This window comes from Chiloscyllium plagiosum, unplaced genomic scaffold, assembly GCF_037043375.1.
Source record: "Chiloscyllium plagiosum isolate Xiang-an unplaced genomic scaffold, Cpla_swu_hap1 HiC_scaffold_4, whole genome shotgun sequence".
Lineage (NCBI taxonomy): Eukaryota > Metazoa > Chordata > Chondrichthyes > Orectolobiformes > Hemiscylliidae > Chiloscyllium > Chiloscyllium plagiosum.
This window is the reverse complement of record NW_028270142.1, coordinates 143196811-143210184: the sequence shown is the minus strand read 5'-3', so window position 1 is coordinate 143210184 and position 13374 is coordinate 143196811. Positions and strand designations below refer to the sequence as shown.

The 13374-nt window shown below is 44.2% G+C and overlaps 1 protein-coding gene across 4 annotated transcripts in view; it reads right to left on the bottom strand.

The window, feature by feature from the left end:
- The window catches only part of LOC122548822 (carbohydrate sulfotransferase 9-like), a 124089-nt gene that overhangs the window by 65822 nt on the left and 44893 nt on the right, over positions 1 to 13374 (bottom strand). The window contains exon 1 of one of the 4 annotated variants that reach the window (XM_087986729.1): positions 1995 to 2303. The exons of 2 other annotated variants lie outside the window; for them this stretch is intronic. The gene's annotated coding sequence lies outside the window, so the exon portion shown is untranslated. Of the gene's footprint in view, positions 1 to 1986; positions 2304 to 13374 lie in introns of those variants that run through there. One more of the 4 variants, XM_043687632.2, reaches the window with a different exon arrangement.

Sequence of the window (13374 nt, the reverse complement as noted above, 5' to 3'; positions counted from 1 at the left end):
CAAAAATGTAAATCGTCTTTTGATAATGTACATTGGCTTAATTCTGGGAGACTGGTCATAAGGCATCAACACTTTAAGTTGCGTAATTTTCCCTGGACGTAGACATTGGTGCCTTTGTGTTAGAACCTCCTTGAGGAAGTGTGACTTGGATGACAGAGTTAATGAGATACAGAGATCCCAGAGGATTAGGGGGTGCTGGAGCAGTTCACAGAGAAAAGGAAGAGGTAAAACCTTGGAGGGTTTTAAAAACAAGGGTGTGAATTTTTAAATCCGAGACTTTGCCAAGCGATGATTAATTTATCACAGACTTATTGGTTCAAGTGACATCATTTTCATGAGAAATTAATGGTCAAACAACTTTTGGAAAAACAAAAAGGACACAAAATTGTAATTAATACTGAAACATATCACGAGCACAGGATTACCTCATGGTGAAAATATGCATGATCATTTTGTTTTTCTACTCATCAACCAACAATAAAAAGTTACAAATTTATTTTCACAATTTTTTTTTTATCTTCTCAAATCCTTGCAACGATGGGTTTACAAACTGGATAGACCCTATTTCAGCAGTTGATTAATGAATAGGAACAGGAGTAGGCCATTCAGCCCTTCAACTCTACTGAGTCATTCTAGATCATCAACCTCAATGCCATATTTCCATGCCATCCCATACCCCTTGATGTCATTAGTAACCACAACTCCATCATTCTCATCTTGAATGACTGAGCTCCCACAGCTCCAGAGATTGAACACTCTCTCAGTGGGGAAGTTTCTTTTCATTTGTATTTACTAATTTATGTGATGTAGGCATCGCTGGCTGGGCCAGCTCTTATTGCCCGTCCCTAGTCGTTCTTGAGGAGAAGGTGGTGAGCTGCCTTCTTGAAAGAATCACGATATGTTTCCAAAGTCAGAATGAGTAGTGCGAAGGGTAGCTTGCAGATTCACTCCCTCCATGATGACGCTCAGTAGCAGCAGTGTGTCCTACCTACAAGATGCACGGCAGGAATTCACCAAGTCTCCTTATACAGCACCTTCCAAAGCTTCAACCATTTCCATTTGGAACGACAAGGGCAGCAGATCCATGGGAACATTACCTCCTGCAAGTTCCCCTGCAAGCCACTCACAATCTTGACTTGGAAATATTTTCTTCAGTGTCGCTGGTCAAAATCCTGGAATTTCCTCCCTAAGGGCATTGTGGGTCTACCCACAGCATGTGGACTGCAGCGGTTCAAGAAGGCAGCTCACCCCCGCCTTCTCAAGGGGCAACTTGGGATGGGCAATAAATGCTGGGCCAACCAGTGATGCCTACTTCCCACAAGTGAATAAAAAATAATTCAGCTTCTCCTCCCATCATTGGTTCCTTGTTGCCATCTCAGAAAAATGTCATCCCCACATTCTTAGTTCTTGTCTTTTCTTGTACTCTCAATTCACGTTCGCATTTTATTAGAGTCAGTAATGTCACACTTACCCAAGTAAGCTCACAGCTCCCTCCCCCACCACTTACCACTTTGGAGACATATACTAAATTTAAACAACATAGAGAGAGATAAAAACACCCACACACCCACATACACACAGTTAGACACAGATACACACACAAACAGATACACACAGACACAAACAAACACACATGCACACAGTTAGACACAGATACACACACACACAAACAGACACAGACAGAGGCGGACAGGTAAAATACTTTATCACCACATTGCAATGTTTCAGGCAGAAACAGGGGTGCCTGAAGGCAGGCTGTCACTTGCAATAGAATTGTAAACCCTTGCAGATTCCTACGTTCAATGGAACCTTTTGCACACAGTGAGCCATTCTGCAAAATATAAAACACACACAGTGCTCGCACAGTTGCTGAAACTCCCCAGAGCTCCTCCACTCAACAGGCTCTTTGTAAATTCTCAGGTTCTGCCGGAGCCTCAAAAGCAAGATAATCTGATATTTTCTTTTGGAGAGAAAAAAAGTACTCACCCACTCACAGAAAATGATTCTCGCTCTGTTTCCACAGTCAGCAGAGCTTTGCAGATGTTGCACGAGTGAACGCATTCCTTGCCCTGAGAAGTAATAGCCTGAAACCTTTTCCCATGTTACTGTTTTCCTTCTCTGTCTGCCTCAGCCTTGACACCTCTCTGGAAATGGGAGAATACTAGAGCTCCCACTTCTTGTTCCAAACACACACACACACAGACGATAATCTCTGATGTGTCTGTATGTTTGTGTGTATGTGAGGAGAGAGAGAGAGAGAGAGATTAAAGCAGTAAATTTCTCTGTCCTGCCTCAAATTTAACATCTGGTGTAAAACAATCAGCATGATCAGCCACTCCCACGTTGTGTTCAGTGACTACAGTAACCCACTCCGATAAATCCATCCAACCCAGGAATGGGCAGATATCAAATAGCAGCACCAGCTCTTCACCAACTACAGCCTCTGCATTAGACATTCACAGGCATAACTTTGCTGAGAAAGAAATTCTACATGAGAGTGAAATAAGGAGAGAAGACTGAGGGGATTACAATTAAAAATGCCTCGTCCCCAATGCAAATCAACTTTCACCAAAGGCAGGAATTACAAAGTCCAGTAATAAGTGGATCAACCCAGTCTCATTTTAGAGTTTTGAGTTAATCTAACAGTATTTGTTAACAGCAATTTGTTCATTTTGATATGAGGCTGCAATGAAATGAGCGATTTGCTGTTCTCATCAAAAGTTCCCATTGGAGCATTTCAGATCTGGATTGGAAGAGTTTTATTTGCACAAACATTCACTGACCATCAGTTTGATGTGAATGCAATATTTACACTGAAGGCATAGTCAAGCAATTAGTAAGGCAAATAACATTGTATTGCAAGCTGATTGATGTATAAAAGTAACAAACTCTTGCTCCAGTTAGACAATACACACACACACACACACAGACACACATAGACACACACACACTCCACAGACACACATAGGCACACACACACACCACATACACTCACAGACACACATACACACTCCACAGACACACATAGGCACACATAGGCACACACACTCCACAGACAGACATAGACACGCATAGACACACACACATAGACACACACACACTCCACAGACACACATAGGCACACACACACCACATACACACATAGACACACACACACTCCACAGACACACACACACACACTCCACAGACAGACATAGATACATAGACACACATAGACACTCCACAGACACACATAGACACACACACACTCCAGAGACACACATACACACACACACATACACACACACACTCCACAGACACACATAGACACACACATACACACAGACACACATAGACACACCACATACACACATAGACACACACTCCACAGACACACATAGACACACACAAACACACACTCCAGACACACACACACACTCCACAGACACATCGACACACATACAAACTCATACACCTATACACATAGACACACACACGCACACACTCCACATACACACAGACATTCACACACACAGACTCATACACATACCCACACAGGCAAACTCACACACACCCCCACCCTTTTCAAGGATGTTATGACACATCTTTAAAACAGGTGGGACTTGAAACCACATCTCCTAACTCAGAGATGGAGACACTACCACCACACCAGAACACCCTCAAAAACATTGCTCAGTCAGAGCCCTCAGCCCTGGACTCTCTGATTAACAGTCTGATGCTCCACCGACTGGCTATCTATCTCCCCATGAGGAAGGATACACTTGGCTAGAAGAGATCATGAGATGGAGGAGCAGAAGTAGACCATTCAGCCCATCGAGTCTGCTCCACCATTCAATGAGATCATGGTTTATTTGACAATCCTCCACTCCACCTCCCTGCCTTTTCCCCATAACTTTTGATTCCCCTTCCTAATTAAAAATCTAACTGCCTCAGCCTTGAATATACTCGATGCCCCAGCCTCGACAGCCCTCTGTGGGAAAGAATTCCACAGATTCACTCCCCTCTGAGAGATGAAATTCCTCCTCATCTCCGTCTTAAATGTGTGACCCCTTATTCTGAGATTATTCCGTGTGGTCCTAGACTTTCACACAAGGGGGAAACAACCTTTCCACATCCACTCTGTCAAAACCTCTAAGAATCATGTATGTTTCAGTAAGTCTGCTTCTCTGTGTCAGTATTCACCATGACGTGGAGGTGCCAGTGTTGGACTGGGTTGGACAAGGTCAAAAATCACACGACACCAGATTATAATCCAACAGGTTTATTTGACAACATAATTTTTCCGAGCCTTGCTACTTCAGAAGGTGTTGTGTGATTTTTGACAGTATTCACCAAAGAGAAGGAACTGGTGGAGGATAATCTCAGGGAAGGGAGTCAACTTTCTAAGCCAAGTTGTTATTAAAAAGGAAGAGGTGTTGTGCATCTTAAAAAGTATTAAGGTAGATAAGACCCAGGTCCTGATGGGATCTACCCCAGAATATTGAGGAAGGAAAGAGAACAAATTTCTGGAGCATTGACAGACGTCCTTGTATCCTCTTTGGCCGCAGGTGAGGTTCCAGAGGACTGGAGAATAGCCAATATTGTCCCATTGTTAAAGAAGGAAAGCAGGGATAATCCAGGAAATTACAGGCCCATAAGCCTCACATCAGTGGTAGGGAAATTATTGGAAAAGATTCCCAGGGACAAGATCCATACACATTTAGGAGCAAATGGCTCTAATAGCGATAGACAATATGGTTTTGTGCAGGGGAGGTCATGCATCACTAACTTGATTGAGTTTTTTGAGGAGGTGACGAAGACGATTGATGAGGTAAAAGCGGTTGATGTTGTCTACATGGATTTCAGTAAAGCCTTTGACAAGGTCCCTCACAGCAGACTGGTACAAAAGGTGAAGTCACATGGTATGAGGGTGAGCTGGCAAGATGGATACAGAACTGGCTTAGTCATAGGAGACAGAGGGTAGCGGTGGAAGGATGCTTTTCCGAAAGGAGGGTTAAGACTAGTAGAACTCTGCTGTTCATGGTCCACACAAATGATTGGGAGAAACACATGTCTGATTTAATTAGTATGTTTGTGGATGATGCAAATATTGGTGGAGTTGTGGATAGTGAGGATTGTCAGAAGATACAGAAGGATATTGATCAGTTGGAGGCATGGGCAGAAAAATAGCAATTGGAGTTTAATCCAGACAAATGTGAGGTGATGCATTTTGGAAGATCAAATATAGGTGGAAATTATACAGTGAATGGTAGAACCGTTAGGAGTAATGCTATGCAGAGGGATCTGGGTGTGCAGGCTCACAGATCACTGAAGGTTGCAGTGCAGGTAGATAAGGTAGTAAAAATGGCCTATGGCATGCTTACCTTCATTGGAAGGGGCATTGAGTATAAGGATAGACAAGTTATGCTGCAGCTTTGTAGGACTTTAGTTAGGCCACACTTAGATTATTGGGTACAGTTCTGGTCACCACACTACCAGAAGGATGTGGATGCTTTGCAGAGGGTACAGAAAAGGTTTACTGGGATGTTCCCTGGTCTGGGAGATTTTAGCAATGAAGAAAGGTTGGATAGACTGGGTTTGAGGTTGAGGGGTGACCTGATAGAAGTTTATAAGATTGTTAATGGCATGGATAGAGTGGAAATTCTGAGGCTTTTTCCCAGGGTGGAGTGGTCAATTACTGGGGGACACAGGTTCAAGGGGCAGGGGGGTGGAGTTTAAAAGAGATGTGTGAGACACATCTTTCACAGAGAGGGTGGTGAGTGCCTGAACCGCGCTGTCAGAGGAGGAGGTGGAAGCAGACACAATAGTAGCATTCATTGGATGAATACATGAATAGGAAAGGAATAGAGGGATACAGATCATGTAAATGAAGACAGCTTTAATATGGAAGGGCAAAAAGTGTCAGCGCAGGCTAAGAGAGCTGAAGGGCCTGTTCCTATGCTGTATTGTTCTTTCAGTAAGTCTTGAGTTCACAGCTCACCAGACTGATCCCACTAATGAAAGGGCAGCTTCACGAGGAGCTGTTCAATAGAATGGGCAAAGTTAGAGGTGAGCTGAAAATGTGTTGCTGGAAAAGCGCAGCAGGTCAGGCAGCATCCAAGGAACAGGAGAATCGACGTTTCGGGCATGAGCCCTTCTTCAGGCTTATGCCCGAAACGTCGATTCTCCTGCTCCTTGGATGCTGCCTGACCTGCTGCGCTTTTCCAGCAACACATTTTCAGCTCTGATCTCCAGCATCTGCAGCCGTCACTTTCTCTCAAAGTTAGAGGCGATCTTAGTAAAACATATGGAATTCTTTGAGAGTTTAAAACGTGGGGACAAGGTCTCATACGAGGTTGTTGTATATGAGTCTGAAAGAGTTAACACCAAGGACTGCCAGAACCACCACCCACTATGATGATGTCATATGGACTTGATGACAGAACAGTGGGGGATCTCGAAGGAGTGTTGGAACCTTCTCAAAGTCTCAGGAACAATGTCCATCAATGTCAATGTATGTAACAAGATGCTCACAGACCAGAAACTAAACCTTGTTCATGTCTGCTAGTTAGACCAGGAAGTGTTTCTCTATCTCCCAGATAAGACTAAGGAGGCCCTGTGCTTTGTGTACAGAGGATGGTGACAGCAATGTTCAGCAGGAACAGTAGCTTGCATGGTTTACAGAGCTGGTCTGCTTGTACCATAGCCATCCAGGACTGACATCAAAAACACAAAAACAAAATCACTGGAGAAACTCAGCAGGTCCAGCAACATCTGTGGGGAAAAAGTAGAGGTAACCATTTTGGTCCAGTGACCCTTCTTCAGGACTGAGATTGTGAGGAATGTTTTCCCCTCAGAGGACTGGAGCACCCTTGGATTGTCAGCCCCGCCTGCAGAGAGTATGAGTACATTTCTCACTCAGTAGATCAAATCCAACCAGAATGAGAGCTGGGAACCTATCCAAAGTGAAGCTGTTTTTGTCCCAAATTCTTGACCCAAAACTTCAAAAATGCCTCTTAGTGTATCCATGTCTAACATCTGAGTTGGACCCAACCAAATTCCAATAAATAACATGGCAGATCTGTCTAAGACCAGAGGGCATAGGTATAAGGCAAGGTGTAAGTGGTTGACAGGAAATCTGAGAAATATTTTTCTCATGCAGAGGCTGGTAGAAATGTGGAATGTGCTGCCTGAGAGGGTGGTGGATGAAGGTACTCTCACGACATTTAAGAAGCATCCGGACATGCACTTAAAATGCCAGCACATAGGAGGTTATGGATCACCAGTCAGATTGTGTTCCACTAAAAATATATTATGAACACTCAAAGCAGCCCCAACTGGCCCAAACCATCAGTTAACCAAAGCCTCCTGCCCAATCACACACCATCCACCACTTTCAACATTGACTTTCTCACCCACTGACCTCAGTAGCGGCAGTGTGTACCATCTACTAAATGCACTGCAGAAATTCACCAAGGCCCCTTAGACAGCAATTTCCAAATCTACAACCTCTTCCATCTAGAAAGCAATTGAAAATGTGCTCAGTGGCATACCATTGGGTTCAGCGCTGGGTTGCTTGCTGTTTGTTGTGTACATTAATGATCGAGACATGAATGTAAGATGTATGATCAGTGAGTTCACAGATAACATGAACACTGGTGACATGGTATACAGTGAGGAGGAAAGCCTTAAACTCCAGGACCATGTAGACCAGCTTGTCAGGTGGGCTGAACAATGCAAATGGAATTTAGTCCTGAAAGGTTTGAGTTGTTGCATTTTGAGCGAATTAACAAAGAGTGGAATTCTACTGTGAATGGTAGGATCCCAGAAAGTACAGAGGATCACGAGGGCCTGAGTGTGTATAAATTCTTGAAGGACAATAGCAGCAGATACATTGGAAGACCACCATTTAAAAGATCCCCTCCAAGCCCCTCACCATCCTGACTTGGAAACATATCACCGTTCTTCATTGTTGGTGTATCAGAATCCTGGAATTCCCTCCCTCAGGGCATTGTGGGTCTACCTACAGCACATGGACTGCAGTGGTTCAAGAAGGCAGCTCACCCCCACCTTCTCAAGGGGCAAGTAGGGACGGCCAGTAAATGGTGATCCAGCCAGTGACACCCACATGCCATAAATAAACATAAAGCCTATTTTATGCATCTCCCAATGGATTTTGCAAATGAAGTTCCCCATTTATTTACCTTGCTGAATGCCACATGACTGAGAGACGTCACTAGTACCTGGGTTATAACAATCTGTATGTCCATTGTTGAACTCACCCCATTATACTGGGCTGGGTTAGTATCTGAGCTCAGACACATGAAGTGGACTCCATCAAATATGTTGCTCTCATCTACACACTTGAGTACCTCTTCAAATTATTTCACACAAATTAGTCAGGCATGCGGCTCCTTTAACAAAGACTTGCTGACTGTTCTTAACTAATCCCTGTCTCTCCAAATGCAAATTGTTTCAATTCCCCAGAATTGCTTCCAGTAGTCTCCCCACCAATGGGGTTAGACCGACCGCCCTGCAGCTTCCTGGATATTCTTGCTCTCTTAGATTCATTTATTTCTTAGGATGTTGGCGTCATCGATTAGACTGGTACTTTCTGTTCCTTCCCAATTATCATTTGAATGGCTCGGCTTGTTCAGGCTGTTTCAGGGGGAAGTGAAGAGCGTGGAGTCACATGTAAGGCAAACTAAGTAAGGATGGTAGATTCTAGATTAGTGTGGTGCTGGAAAGGCACAGCAGGTCAGGCAGCATCCGGGGAGCAGGAAAATCGATGTTTCGGGCAAAAGCCCTTCATCAGAAAATGATGGTAGATTACCTTTCCTAAAGACATTAGAGGCATAGAGTCATATAGCATGGAAACAGACCCATCAGTCCATCATGTGTTGCTGGAAAAGCGCAGCAGGTCAGGCAGCATCCAGGGAACAGGAGAATCGACGTTTCGGGCATAAGCCCTTCTTCAGGAATGAGGAAAGTTGGTCCAGCAGGCTAAGATAAAAGGTAGGGAGGAGGGACTTGGGGGAGGGGCGTCGGAAATGTGATAGGTGCCCTCGACCTCTAAAAATTAACCAAGACTCTCGCCCACCCTCTGACGACCCCTTCTCCCGCCTCCAACACACCCCATCCACCTGGACACCCCGTGCTGGCCTCCTACCTGCCCTCGACCTCTAAAACCACCTATCACATTTCCGACGCCCCTCCCCCAAGTCCCTCCTCCCTACCTTTTATCTTAACCTGCTGGACCAACTTTCCTCATTCCTGAAGAAGGGCTTATGCCCGAAACGTCGATTCTCCTGTTCCCTGGATGCTGCCTGACCTGCTGCGCTTTTCCAGCAACACATTTTCAGCTCTAATCTCCAGCATCTGCAGACCTCACTTTCTCCATCAGCCCATCATGCCAATGCTGCCCAAGCTACACCAATCCCATTTACCTGTACTGTGCCCTGGCATTTTAAGTGCTTGTCCAAATGCTTCTTAAATATTATGAGAGTACTGTCCCCATCACCCTCTCAGGCAGCACATTCCATATTCCCACCACCCTCTGGGGCAAAAAAGCTTTTTCAGATTTCCTCCAAAACACTTCCACCTCACCTTAAACCTGTGCCCTCTGGTCTTAGATACATCTGCCACGGGGAAAAGATTCTCACCCTGTCTCTCAAAATGTTGTACACCTCAATCAGATCCTCTCTCAGCCTGTTCTGCTCCAGGGAAACCAATCCCAGCCTATCCAGTCTCACCTCATAACTGAGGCTTTCCATCCCAGACAACATCCTCTGCACCTTCTCCAGCACAATCACATCCTTCCTACAGTGTGGTGACCAGAACTGCACACAGTATTCCATCTGTGGCCTAACCAATGCTTTATAAAGTTGTAACAAGACTTTCCTGTTCCTATGTTCTACACCCCAGCTAATGAAGGCAAGTATCCCATATGCCTTCTTCCCCGCCCTGCCTACCTGTGCTGACACCTTCAGGGAGCTATGGACTTTTGCACCAAGGTCCCTCAGTATTCCATAGGGTCCTATCATTCATTGTGTATATCTTTCCCTTATTAGACCTCCAAAAATGCAACACCTTGCACTTATCAGATTTAAATTTCACCTGCTCCATTTACCGGCTAATCAGTATCAAACTGTAGCCTGAGTCTACCCTCCCCACTATCAATAACACCAGCAATTTTGGTGTCATCTGTAAACTTGCTAATTAAACCTTCTATATTCATATGCGAGTTGCTAATGTATATAACAAACATCAAGATTCCCTTCACTGATCCCTGTTAAAACATTTTAAGAAAGTAGCCCAGACCCTAACATCTTATTCTTTTTGTCAGTGGATGTGAAGTGGATATTCCAGGAGTGATACAGCTGGTCAAACCACTCAGCCTTAACAAAGCAGAATTCATTTAAACACTATGAATGAAACACCAACAAAGGGGAACAGAATTTAGAATAACAACTTAGTTGAAAACCCAACTGACTCCACAGAACTTAACAAAGCTGTTCCAAATCCCGCAACATCCCATAAACACACCCCTTGGTAAAAGGTAAATTCGAACACAGCTCCTTACAGGCTGTAGAGGTTTCAGAGAGAAAACTCCAGGTAAGAAACATCTGTTGAAGCACGGAACCTCTTCTTACTGTAGCTGCTTCTCTAGGTCCCTAGCAGGCTTTAGTACCAGACCAAGCTGGGAAAACCTGAACTGGGGGAATTGGGCACTACCCCTTCCATTTCACAATTGTTTTAAAAATAAGACCTAAAGGCGTCCTCTGATTGGGAGTGTCTGTCAGCCATGTCAGCACCACTGCCTTTATGACCCCTCTTGAAAAAAAAACCAAGGACAACATAACCTTGTTAAAGGGGCAGAATAGCCTCATCGCTGTGATACACCTCTGGTCACAGGCTTCCAATTACAAAAAAAAACAAGCCTCCACCATCACTTTTTGCCTCCTCTTTTTAAGCTAATTTTGGATCCATTTTGTCAACTTGCCTTGGATCCCATCAGCTCTTATCTTTGTAGCCAGGTTTCCATGTGGGACCTTGTCAAAAGCCTTATTGAAATCCATGTAAACCACATCAACTGCTCTACCCTCATCAATAGGTGTAGTCACCTTTTCAAAAAAACTCAATTGGTCAGACAGGATCGCCCTCCAACAAATCCGTGCTAACTATTCCTGCCTTTCCAAGTGTTGATTAATCCTGCCGCTCAGAATATTTCAGTAAATGCAGATGAGCTTTATGAAAACCAACGATAGCTTCACTGTCACCATTACTAGGACTAACTTCCAATTCCAGCTACTGTGAATTGAATTTAAATTGCACCAGTTGCTGGGGTGGGAATTGAACCTTTGTCAGCGGAGAGTCAGACTGAGCCTCTCGATGGTTAGACCAGTGATGCTATTACTGGACCACTGTCTCCCCTGGGGCCCTGGTAAAGCTGAGCTGGGTACAGATATAGAACACAATCCGTTTCCAACCAAGTGCAAAGGGCTCCTCATTGAGGAATGGTATGCCTAAAGTGGAGAGGTAGTCGGGACAGGACTTGTGTTGAAAGTTAATCTTGGTACTCTAAAGATAACTTGTTCATCTTTAGATGAGAAAAGGTTAAGGCAAATTTCAATAAAGCGTTTTAAAATCAGACAGGATTTTGGATTGAGGAAATAAGAAGAAACTTTTTATTGACAGGAGATCAGTGACCTAGGCAGACAGGCGTAAGGTAACTGGCAAAACATCATAGAATGCTTACTGAGTGGAAGCAGGCCATTCGGCCCATGAGTCCATACCAACCCTCTGAAGGGTAGCTGCCACAGACCCACCCCATCGCTAGGACCCTCCAATTCTCATGGCTAGCCCACCTAGCCTGAACACTGTGGGCAATTTCCCACGGCCAATCCACCTAACTGGCACATCTTTGGACTGTGGGAGAAAGCCCACACTAGGAGAACATGCAAACTTCAAACAGTTGCCGTAGGCTGGAATCAAACCCAGGTCCCTGGCAGTGCTAACCCCTGAGCCACCATGTTGCACGAAAGAACCAAAGCAGGAGATGATGGAATCACGGAAAATAGGAAACAAAATCATAAATTGCTGGAAAAACTCAGCAGGTCTGGCAGCAACTGTGGAGAAAAAAGCATAGTTAACATTTCGGTCCAGGGACCCTTCTCCACAATGGGTCATAGACAATAGGGGGAGAATAGGCCATTCGGCCCTTTGAGCCTGCTCCACCATTCAATATGATCATAGCTGAGCATCCAACTCAGTCCCCTGTTCCCAATTCCTCCCCAAGTCCTTTGATCCTTTTAGTCTTAAGAATTATATCTAAAGCCTTCTTGAAAACATTCAATGATTGTGATGAGCAGGAGGTTTTATCAGATTTCTGTTTTGAGGATTGATGAAATTTGTTCACATCTGTTTATGGCTGGCAGCCAGTTGGTTTTAATTACCTTCACAACAAAGGGTAACCTTTCAGAAAATGAACTCACTGGTAAGAAACTCTGTGTGAAGTGTCTTTCCTTTCCGATTGTAAGCCGGTAAAGTGTACGTGCCTTTGGGACATCGAACATTGGCTGAAGATTACCCCTGAGTTTTCGGACATGGGCTCCTGATTAAACATCGTCTCTGCAATGAAAACTGTAATGCCCTTATTCCAGGGGTGAAGGTGGTGGTGGTGCGGCAATGTCATCAAATTATCTTTTCAAAATGTAACGTGTTTGTTGTGATCTGTGTGTTGCTTGGAAGGGTGTTAGAAAAGTAGTTACTTTCAAATGGAATTGGATACACACTGTTGGAGTCACAGAGTTTTTAACAACACAGAAAAAGGCCCTTCGGCCCATCATGCCCAGTCAGTCATCACGCATTAAGCAGTCTGCCTAATCCAATCCTGTATTCCAGCCCTTGGTTCATGGCGTTGCGTGCGTCAACTAATTATCTGAAGAAATTAACAGGAAAAGAACTGAGGAGTAATTGGTTAGTTCATCAAAAGAGCAAGTGCAGGCAAAATGGGCTGAAAGGCCTGCCTCTGTGGAGTGTTATTTTACGAGAGATTGTAATAAGTTTAAGTGCCATTATGCTACACATGATGTGCATTGATCAAAACATTTAATTTGTGTTCTGAGGGACATTTTGAGCACTGGAACAGAGAGGGGTAACTCAGTCTGAACTTTTGGCAAGGATAGTCGAAAGATATCTCTCAGGAAAGGGAGAGAGTGTGGGAAAGAGTTAACAACCACTCACATTTATAGAGCACCTTTAATGTCATGCGATATACAAAAGCAGCCCACAAGAGTGATTATCAGATAAACTTTGGCGCTAAATCTCATAAGGAAATATTAGGACATGGGACCAAAAACTAGGTCAAAGAGGTGTGTTTAAGGAGGAGGGAGA